Raw genomic sequence first — 11978 nt, forward strand, 5'->3', positions numbered from 1 at the left:
TAGGATGGAGCAACTTGCAATGCCCCTTACAAGAGCCATGCAGTACAGCATATTACAAACATAAGTCCCATTATTGGGGAGTGGGTGTCCCATAATATTTGCTTATGCTTTCCCAGCAAAAGCTGCCAAAAATTAGGATGGAGCAACTTGCAATGCCTCTTACAAGAGCCATGCAGTACAGCATATTACAAACATAAGTCCCATTATTGGGGAGTGGGTGTCCCATGGTATTTGCTTATGCTTTCCCAGCAAAAGCTGCCTAAAATTAGGACGGAGCAACTTGCAATGCCCCTTACAAGAGCCATGCAGTACAGCATATTACAAACATAAGTCCCATTATTGGGGAGTGGGTGTCCCATGGTATTTGCTTATGCTTTCCCAGCAAAAGCTGCCAAAAATTAGGACAGAGCAACTTGCAATGCCCCTTACAAGAGCCATGCAGTACAGCATATTACAAACATAAGTCCCATTATTGGGGAGTGGGTGTCCCATAGTATTTGCTTATGCTTTCCCAGCAAAAGCTGTCAAAAATTAGGATGGAGCAACTTGCAATGCCCCTTACAAGAGCCATGCAGTACAGCATATTACAAACATAAGTCCCATTATTGGGGAGTGGGTGTCCCATGGTATTTGCTTATGCTTTCCCAGCAAAAGCTGTCAAAAATTAGGATGGAGCAACTTGCAATGCCCCTTACAAGAGCCATGCAGTACAGCATATTACAAACATAAGTCCCATTATTGGGGAGTGGGTGTCCCATAATATTTGCTTATGCTTTCCCAGCAAAAGCTGCCAAAAATTAGGATGGAGCAACTTGCAATGCCTCTTACAAGAGCCATGCAGTACAGCATATTACAAACATAAGTCCCATTATTGGGGAGTGGGTGTCCCATGGTATTTGCTTATGCTTTCCCAGCAAAAGCTGCCTAAAATTAGGACGGAGCAACTTGCAATGCCCCTTACAAGAGCCATGCAGTACAGCATATTACAAACATAAGTCCCATTATTGGGGAGTGGGTGTCCCATGGTATTTGCTTATGCTTTCCCAGCAAAAGCTGCCAAAAATTAGGACGGAGCAACTTGCAATGCCCCTTACAAGAGCCATGCAATACAGCATATTACAAACATAAGTCCCATTATTGGGGAGTGGGTGTCCCATGGTATTTGCTTATGCTTTCCCAGCAAAAGCTGCCAAAAATTAGGACGGAGCAACTTGCAATGCCCCTTACAAGAGCCATGCAGTACAGCATATTACAAACAATAATCGTCTTATTGGGGAGTGGGAGTCCCATAGTATTTGCTTATGCTTTCCCAGCAAAAGCTGCCAAAAATTAGGACGGAGCAACTTGCAATGCCCCTTACAAGAGGCATGCAGTACAGCATATTAGAAACATAAGTCCCATTATTGGGGAGTGGGTGTCCCATAGTATTTGCTTATGCTTTCCCAGCAAAAGCTGCCAAAAATTAGGACGGAGCAACTTGCAATGCCCCTTACAAGAGCCATGCAGTACAGCATATTACAAACATAATTCCCATTATTGGGGACTGGGTGTCCCATAGTATTTGCTTATGCTTTCCCAGCAAAAGCTGCCAAAAATCAGGACTGAGCAACTTGCAATGACCCTTACAAGAGCCATGCAGTACAGCATATTACAAACATAAGTCCCATTATTGGGGAGTGGGCGTCCCATAATATTTGCTTATGCTTTCCCAGCAAAAGCAGCCAAAAATTAGGACCGAGCAACTTGCAATGCCCCATACAAGAGCCATGCAGTACAGCATATTACAAACATAAGTCCCATTATTGGGGAGTTTGTGTCCCATATTATTTGCTTTTGCTTTCCCAGCAAAAGCTGCCAAAAATTAGGACGGAGCAACTTGCAATGCCCCTTACAAGAGCCATGCAGTACAGCATATTACAAACATAAGTCCCATTATTGGGGAGTGGGTGTCCCATGGTGTTTGCTTATGCTTTCCCAGCAAAAGCTGCCAAAAATTAGGACGGAGCAACTTGCAATGCCCCTTACAAGAGCCATGCAGTACAGCATATTACAAACATAAGTCCCATTATTGGGGAGTGGGTGTCCCATAATATTTGCTTATGCTTTCCCAGCAAAAGCTGCCAAAAATTAGGATGGAGCAACTTGCAATGCCTCTTACAAGAGCCATGCAGTACAGCATATTACAAACATAAGTCCCATTATTGGGGAGTGGGTGTCCCATGGTATTTGCTTATGCTTTCCCAGCAAAAGCTGCCTAAAATTAGGACGGAGCAACTTGCAATGCCCCTTACAAGAGCCATGCAGTACAGCATATTACAAACATAAGTCCCATTATTGGGGAGTGGGTGTCCCATGGTATTTGCTTATGCTTTCCCAGCAAAAGCTGCCAAAAATTAGGACGGAGCAACTTGCAATGCCCCTTACAAGAGCCATGCAATACAGCATATTACAAACATAAGTCCCATTATTGGGGAGTGGGTGTCCCATGGTATTTGCTTATGCTTTCCCAGCAAAAGCTGCCAAAAATTAGGACGGAGCAACTTGCAATGCCCCTTACAAGAGCCATGCAGTACAGCATATTACAAACAATAATCGTCTTATTGGGGAGTGGGAGTCCCATAGTATTTGCTTATGCTTTCCCAGCAAAAGCTGCCAAAAATTAGGACGGAGCAACTTGCAATGCCCCTTACAAGAGGCATGCAGTACAGCATATTAGAAACATAAGTCCCATTATTGGGGAGTGGGTGTCCCATAGTATTTGCTTATGCTTTCCCAGCAAAAGCTGCCAAAAATTAGGACGGAGCAACTTGCAATGCCCCTTACAAGAGCCATGCAGTACAGCATATTACAAACATAATTCCCATTATTGGGGACTGGGTGTCCCACAGTATTTGCTTATGCTTTCCCAGCAAAAGCTGCCAAAAATCAGGACTGAGCAACTTGCAATGCCCCTTACAAGAGCCATGCAGTACAGCATATTACAAACATAAGTCCCATTATTGGGGAGTGGGCGTCCCATAATATTTGCTTATGCTTTCCCAGCAAAAGCAGCCAAAAATTAGGACCGAGCAACTTGCAATGCCCCATACAAGAGCCATGCAGTACAGCATATTACAAACATAAGTCCCATTATTGGGGAGTTTGTGTCCCATATTATTTGCTTTTGCTTTCCCAGCAAAAGCTGCCAAAAATTAGGACGGAGCAACTTGCAATGCCCCTTACAAGAGCCATGCAGTACAGCATATTACAAACATAGGTCCCATTATTGGGGAGTGGGTGTCCCATGGTATTTGCTTATGCTTTCCCAGCAAAAGCTGCCAAAAATTAGGACGGAGCAACTTGCAATGCCCCTTACAAGAGCCATGCAGTACAGCATATTACAAACATAAGTCCCATTATTGGGGAGTGGGTGTCCCATAATATTTGCTTATGCTTTCCCAGCAAAAGCTGCCAAAAATTAGGATGGAGCAACTTGCAATGCCTCTTACAAGAGCCATGCAGTACAGCATATTACAAACATAAGTCCCATTATTGGGGAGTGGGTGTCCCATGGTATTTGCTTATGCTTTCCCAGCAAAAGCTGCCTAAAATTAGGACGGAGCAACTTGCAATGCCCCTTACAAGAGCCATGCAGTACAGCATATTACAAACATAAGTCCCATTATTGGGGAGTGGGTGTCCCATGGTATTTGCTTATGCTTTCCCAGCAAAAGCTGCCAAAAATTAGGACGGAGCAACTTGCAATGCCCCTTACAAGAGCCATGCAATACAGCATATTACAAACATAAGTCCCATTATTGGGGAGTGGGTGTCCCATGGTATTTGCTTATGCTTTCCCAGCAAAAGCTGCCAAAAATTAGGACGGAGCAACTTGCAATGCCCCTTACAAGAGCCATGCAGTACAGCATATTACAAACAATAATCGTCTTATTGGGGAGTGGGTGTCCCATAGTATTTGCTTATGCTTTCCCAGCAAAAGCTGCCAAAAATTAGGACGGAGCAACTTGCAATGCCCCTTACAAGAGGCATGCAGTACAGCATATTAGAAACATAAGTCCCATTATTGGGGAGTGGGTGTCCCATAGTATTTGCTTATGCTTTCCCAGCAAAAGCTGCCAAAAATTAGGACGGAGCAAATTGCAATGCCCCTTACAAGAGCCATGCAGTACAGCATATTACAAACATAATTCCCATTATTGGGGACTGGGTGTCCCATAGTATTTGCTTATGCTTTCCCAGCAAAAGCTGCCAAAAATCAGGACTGAGCAACTTGCAATGCCCCTTACAAGAGCCATGCAGTACAGCATATTACAAACATAAGTCCCATTATTGGGGAGTGGGCGTCCCATAATATTTGCTTATGCTTTCCCAGCAAAAGCAGCCAAAAATTAGGACCGAGCAACTTGCAATGCCCCATACAAGAGCCATGCAGTACAGCATATTACAAACATAAGTCCCATTATTGGGGAGTTTGTGTCCCATATTATTTGCTTTTGCTTTCCCAGCAAAAGCTGCCAAAAATTAGGACGGAGCAACTTGCAATGCCCCTTACAAGAGCCATGCAGTACAGCATATTACAAACATAAGTCCCATTATTGGGGAGTGGGTGTCCCATGGTATTTGCTTATGCTTTCCCAGCAAAAGCTGCCAAAAATTAGGACGGAGCAACTTGCAATGCCCCTTACAAGAGCCATGCAGTACAGCATATTACAAACATAAGTCCCATTATTGGGGAGTGGGTGTCCCATAGTATTTGCTTATGCTTTCCCAGCAAAAGCTGCCAAAAATTAGGACGGAGCAACTTGCAATGCCCGTTACAAGAGCCATACAGTACAGCATATTACAAATATAAGTCCCATTATTGGGGAGTGGGTGTCCCATAGTATTTGCTTATGCTTTCCCAACAAAGCTGCCAAAATTAGGATGGAGAAACTTGCAATGCACCTTACAAGAGCCATGCAGTACAGCATATTACAAACATAAGTCCCATTATTGGGGAGTGGGTGTCCCATGGTATTTGCTTATGCTTTCCAAGCAAAAGCTGCCAAAAATTAGGACGGAGCAAATTGCAATGCCCCTTACAAGAGCCATGCAGTACAGCATATTACAAACATAAGTCCCATTAATGGGGAGTGGGTGTCCCATAATATTTGCTTATGCTTTCCCAGCAAAAGCTGCCAAAAATTAGGACGGAGCAACTTGCAATGCCCCTTACAAGAGCCATGCAGTACAGCATATTACAAACATAAGTCCCATTATTGGGGAGTTTGTGTCCCATAGTATTTGCTTATGCTTTCCCAGCAAAAGCTGCCCAAAATTAGGACGGAGCAACTTGCAATGCCCCTTACAAGAGCCATGCAGTACAGCATATTACAAATATAAGTCCCATTATTGGGGATTGGGTGTCCCATAGTATTTGCTTATGCTTTCCCAGCAAAAGCTGCCAAAAATTAGGACGGAGCAAGTTGCAATGCCCCTTACAAGAGCCATGCAGTACAGCATATTACAAACATAAGTCCCATTATTGGGGAGTGGGTGTCCCATGGTATTTAGTTATGCTTTCCCAGCAAAAGCTGCCAAAAATTAGGACGGAGCAACTTGCAATGCCCCTTACAAGAGCCATGTAGTACAGCATATTACAAACATAAGTCCCATTATTGGGGAGTGGGTGTCCCATAGTATTTGCATATGCTTTCCTAGCAAAAGCTGCCAAAAATTAGTATGGAGCAACTTGCAATGCCCCTTACAAGTGCCATGCAGTACAGCATATTACAAACATAAGTCCCATTATTGGGGAGTGGGTGTCCTATAGTATTTGCATATGCTTTCCCAGCAAAAGCTGCCAAAAATTAGGACGGAGCAACTTGCAATGCCCCTTACAAGAGCCATGCAGTACAGCATATTACAAACATAAATCCCATTATTGGGGAGTGGGTGTCCCATAGTATTTGCTTATGCTTTCCCAGCAAAAGCTGCCAAAAATTAGGACGGAGCAACTTGCAATGCCCCTTAAAAGAGCCATGCAGTACAGCATATTACCAACATAAGTCCCATTATTGGGGAGTGGGTGTCCCATAGTATTTGCTTATGCTTTCCTAGCAAAAGCTGCCAAAAATTAGGACGGAGCAACTTGCAATGCCCCTTACAAGAGCCATGCAGTACAGCATATTACAAACATAAGTCCCATTATTGGGGATTGGGTGTCCCATAGTATTTGCTTATGCCTTGCAAGCAAAAGCTGCCAAAAATAAGGACGTAGGAACTTGCATTGCTGGCACCCTGGTGGTATAGTGGTGGTGGAGGCTGAGGATAAGGAGAAGAAGATTAAACAGCCGAAACGAGGAAGCGTATACCCATGTGTGGGTGTGAAGCGGTGCATGTGAATATACCTCCCGAAATAACACAGTGGATTTGACTTTATGTTACTCTGCTGTCATTTGGTGGTGATGAGAAGTCTGGCCCAATCCAGCCCTTGTTCATTTTGATAAGGGTCAGCTTGTCAGCATTGTCAGTTGACAGGCGAGTGCGCTTATCAGTTATAATTCCCCCAGTGGCACTAAAAACACGCTCCGATAACACGCTAGCTTCAGGGCAGGCCAGGACCTCCAAGGCGTACAGTGCGAGTTCATTCCAAGTGTCCAGCTTGGATACCCAATAATTAAAAGGCACAGAGGAATCACGAAGGATGCTGGTACGATCGGCAAGGTACTCCCTCACCATCTTTTGAAACTTTCCACTCCTTGTGAGAGTACCCCGCGCCTCAGGGCCTGTAAGCTGGGCGGGTGTCAGAAAACTGTCCCAGAACGTTGACAGTGTTCCCCTTCATCTGCTGGATTGGAGTTGCATCTCTCTCGCCTGTATGCCTTGGTTGAGCACCGAACTGGGACCTCTGCCGCTAGCGTGTTCAAATGGGAATTTTTTTAAGAGTTCTGCCGCAAATGCCTTCTGGTATTGCCCCATTTTTGTAGACCTCTCCACCTCAGGAATAAGAGAGTGAAAGTTCTCCTTGTAGCGGGGGTCTACAAGTGTCACCAACCAGTAATGACTGTCACCCAACATTTTGACAACGCGAGGGTCATGGTTATGGCAGCGTAGCATAAAGTCAGCCATGCATGCCAGACTGGTAACGGGCAAGATTTCCGTGTCCTCACCAAGATGACGACTGACCATGCTCTCCTCCTCCTCCTCTTCCTCCTCCCCCCTGTCCTCAGGCCACCCACGCTGAACCGACGGTATGACACTTGTACAGGTACTACCGTCTACAACGCATGATAGCAGCTTCTGTTCTTCCTCCTCCTCCTCCTCCTCCTCTCCCTCATTGTCCCCCAATGCATGTTGGAATCAGATGAGGCTGGGCTGTGTGTAATCGCCAGCTACGGCTTCTTGATCTATCTCATCATACTCTTGCTGCAATGCCTCCTCTTTAATTCTCTGCAGAGAGCGTTGCAAAAGACAGACAAGTGGGATGCTGACACTAATGATGGCGTCATCGCCACTCACCATCTTGGTGGCCTCCTCAAAGTTTGTCAGGATGGTACATATGTCAGACATCCAGATCCACTCCTGAGGTCTTATGTGTGGAGTCTGACTTGAATATCGATGGCCTTGTTGCAGCTGGTACTCCACAACTGCTCTCTTCTGCTCACAAATCCTTTGCAACATGTGGAGGGTAGAGTTCCAACGTGTGGGGACATCACACACCAGTCGGTGTGCCGGAAGCTGCAAACGCTGCTGCAACACAGCAAGGGCGGCGGAAGCTGTAGCCGACTTGCGAAAATGAGCTGACAGGCGGCGTACTTTCAGGAGCAGATCTGGCAACTCGGGGTACGATTTAAGAAACCGCTGAACCACGAGGTTAAGCACATGAGCCAGTCATGGTACGTGTGTGATCTCACCTTGCCTCAGAGCCGCCACCAGGTTACGGCCATTGTCACACACGACCATGCCGGGATGTAGGTTCAGCGGTCTCAGCCACAGATCTGCCTGCTCTTTCACATCTGTCCACAACTCACAAGCAGTGTGAGGTTTATCACCTAAGCTTATGAGTTTCAGCACAGCCTGTTACTGCTTGGCGGAGGCAGTACTGCAATGCTTCCAGCTTGTAACTGATGTGGTGATATCTGAGATGGAGGCTGAACATGAGGAGGAGGAGGAGGAGGATGCGCAGGAGCTGTACACTGTGGGGGCAACTCTGACTGACATAGGGCCCGCAATCCTCGGTGTGGGGAGGATGTGTTCCGTCCCATGGTCCGACTGGGTCCCGGCTTCCACTATGTTTACCCAGTGTGCCGTCAGAGAGATGTACCATCCCTGGCCACAAGCACTTGTCCACGTGTCCGTTGTCAGGTGGACTCTCCCAGTAACTGCGTTGTTGAGGGCACGGCAGATGCTTTGGGACACGTGCTTGTGTAGTGCGGGGATGGCACACCGGGCAAAATAGTGTCGGCTGGGGACCGAGTACCGAGGGACGGCCACCGCCATAAGATTGCGGAAGGATTCCGTCTCCACCAGCCAAAAAGGCAGCATTTCCAATGCAAGCAGTCGTGAAATGTGCGAATTTAGGACTGTGGCCTGTGGGGCGTTAGCTGCAAATTTCCGCTTTCGTTCAAAGGTCTCGGATATGGACAATTGAACGCTGCGGTGGGACGTGGACGTGGACGTTGATGCTGTTTCTTGAGAAACTGCAATAACAAGTGAAGACTGAGAGGAGGGGGCATCTTTTCATGCAGTATGGACAGGGTATTGCCTTGCACACACAACAGGGGGTTCTATTGCACGCACAACAGTGGAAGAAACAGTGGTGACACCCGCTGACACTGGTCGTGGACCCTGGGTTTCGCCCCACAAAGTCGGGTGCTTTGCTGCCATGTGCCTGATCATGCAGGTGGTGGTCAGGCTGGTAGTTTTGTCACCCCTGCTGATGCTGGCATGGCAGGTGGAACATATGGCCTTTTTGGGGTTATCAGCAGAGTCTTTAAAAAAATTCCAGACTCTGGAAGACCTACCGCTTGTACTGGCAACGTCCCTCGTGTTGGTGTTACGGGGAACGGTTGCCTGCCTTCTGTCTGTGGCCACCACACTGCTTCTTCCTGCCTGTTGGGGTACTCTGCCTCCATCCCCCTGTGTGCTGCTGGCCTCGCTCTGCATGTCCTCCTTACACGTTGGGTCAGTTGCTAGATCATCCACCACCTCCTCCTCTTCCACTTGCGCACCACGATCCTCCTCCTCACTTCCTGGCAATTGTGTCTCATCATCGTCCACCTCTTGTGACAGATTGCCAACGTCGACTTCCTGTGGCCGTGGATGTTCAAATATTTGGGCATCGCAACATGGGATCTCCTCTTCCACCACTTCAAGCGTATCAGGCGAGGGGCCCAAATACGGAAATGGACCAGTGAACAGCTCTTCAGAGTGTCCAAGTGTGGGATCACTTGCTGTCTGACGACACTCTGCATGGTGGGAGGAAGGAGCATCAGGGTGAGGAGGAGTATGCGGTCGAGACTCACGGCTACTAAGAGTTGACCGTGTGGAAGACAGACCGGAGGTGGTGGTGCCCAGGTAACTGGAAGTATTATCTGCTATCCAATTAATAACCTGTTCACACTGATCAGTTCTTAATACTGGTGTTGTTCTGTGCTTCCCTAGTAATTCGGTCAAGAAGTGGGAGCGAGAAGATGTGGCTGTTGGTTGTGGCACATTTTCACCTTGGCCACGGCCCCGTCCTCTGCACGAACCATCACCAGAACGTCCACTTCCACGTCCCTTGCCACGCACCTTGCCCATTGTAAATGAAGTAAAATAGCTTGCACTTGCACTATCAATGGAAAAAGGGTAATAAAGAGTAGATTAGAACCGTGGAAGAGGAAAACCACAGTTATTGTTTACTGGGGTATACCACACTTTTTAAATAGAGATATTTGCGGCTGAACAGTGAGCGACACACTCAAACTGCTTTTTTTTTAGATATCAAAGGCCCAAAACTGGATAGTACAGCGTTTTGACCCGTGGAACTGCGAAACCACACTGGGATGTCGGGCCTACACAAGACTATTTTCAACAGATATATTTTTGTGTCACAACAGTCAGGAGACACTACGGTTTTTCTTTACGGAAAAAACTACCACAACCTGAATGATAGAGATTTTTTACCGTGGGATGGCAAAACCACAGTTATTGTTTACTGGGGTATACCACACTTTTTTAAATAGAGATATTTGTGGCTGAACAGTGAGCGACACACTCAAACTGTATTTTTTTTTAGATACAAATGGCCCAAAATGGATAATACAGAGGTTTGAACCGTGGAAGTGCAAAACAACACTTCTGTTTCTCTAGCCTACACCAGACTATTTTCAACAGTTATATTTGTGTCTGAAAAATCAGAGACACGCTTTTTTTGGGGGGGGACACACACCAAAAGGTTAATAAGACGGGTATTTGTACAGTGTGAAGGAGGAAAAAAAAAGGAGTATTTAGATGAAAAAAAAAGGATTTTTCCTTTCCCCCGACACCTGGTGCTAAGTCCAGCAATTTCAGCAACAGGAGCACACAGGACTGTAATGCAGCGTTTGCTGGTATAACCACTGTGTCTCCTATACAGCTTGCCTGCCTGGTATCTGGGATGGATATTAGTACTGAAAGGACTGTTTGTTTGTTCTGGCAGCCTTTACAGACCCTACACTAACTATTTAGCAGTTAATATCTCTCCCTAAATCAGCAGCGCTGTCCCTACACTGTCTAATCCGGAGCGATTGTGGCGGCGCCCCATTTTAAATACTCGAGGTGACGCTGTGCGGCCAGCCAATCACTGTAATGCCCACAACCAACATGGCTGCAGCATTACAGTGACTGGCTGGCAATCCCTGCATGTTCATTGGCTCTGTAAAGAGCCCCAAACATGCAGGGCGGAGACCCGAGCTCCCGCCCGAGTAACCTGGAAATACTCGGTGCTCGCGGAACATCCCGAGTAGCGTGATGCTCGGGCGAGTACCGAGCAGTGTCGAGCATGTTCGCTCAACACTAATCGGCACGTTCACCAGACTTGACCCCAATGGATTTTTTCTTTTGGGGAGTACTCAAGGACAAAGTTTTATAGTCAAAAAACAAAAAGTGTCAGTGATTTGAAAAATTAAATAAGAAATGCATTTCAAGAAATTAATACCTAAAGAGACTTGTGCAAAAAAGTTTGTCAAAGCGTAAGAGGCAGACTTCAAAACTGGGCAAATTGTAACGGAAAACAGATTGAGCACCTGCGTTGATAAAATTTAATTGATTTTATATTATTGATCAGAATAAAATGTAATTGTCAATGTTATGCTTGTGTTGGTAAATGTAATTGTATATATAAATCAAAATAAATGTTATTATTTTCTGGCCACCTACTTTTGGACCACCCTGTATGTATATATATATATATATATATATATATATATATATATATATATATATATATATATACAGTGCCTACAAGTAGTATTCAACCCCCTGCAGATTTAGCTGGTCTGATAAGATGCAAATAAGTTAGAGCCTTCAAACTGCAAACGAGAGTAGGTTTTATGAACAGAAGCATAAATCTTACAAACCAAAAAGTTATGTTGCTCAGTTGAATTTTATTAAATTTTAAACATAAAAGTGTGGGTCAATTATTATACAACCCCTATGTTTAATATTTTGTGGAATAACCCTTGTTTGCAATTACAGCTAATAATCGTCTTTTATAAGACCTGATCAGGCCGGCACAGGTCTGTGGAGTTATCTTGGCCCACTCCTCCATGCAGATCTTCTCCAAGTTATTTAGGTTCTTTGGGTGTCTCATGTGGACTTTATTCTTGAGCTCCTTCCACAAGTTTTCAATTGGGTTAAGGTCAGGAGACTGACTAGGCCACTCCAACACCTTGACATTTTCCCTCTTGAACCAGGCCTTGGTTTTCTTGGCTGTGTGCTTTGGGTCGTTGTCTTGTTGGAAGATGAAATTACGA

Source organism: Phyllobates terribilis, unplaced genomic scaffold, assembly GCF_046119375.1.
Source record: "Phyllobates terribilis strain yellow unplaced genomic scaffold, ASM4611937v1 Scaffold_2__4_contigs__length_985480577, whole genome shotgun sequence".
NCBI classification, from domain to species: domain Eukaryota; kingdom Metazoa; phylum Chordata; class Amphibia; order Anura; family Dendrobatidae; genus Phyllobates; species Phyllobates terribilis.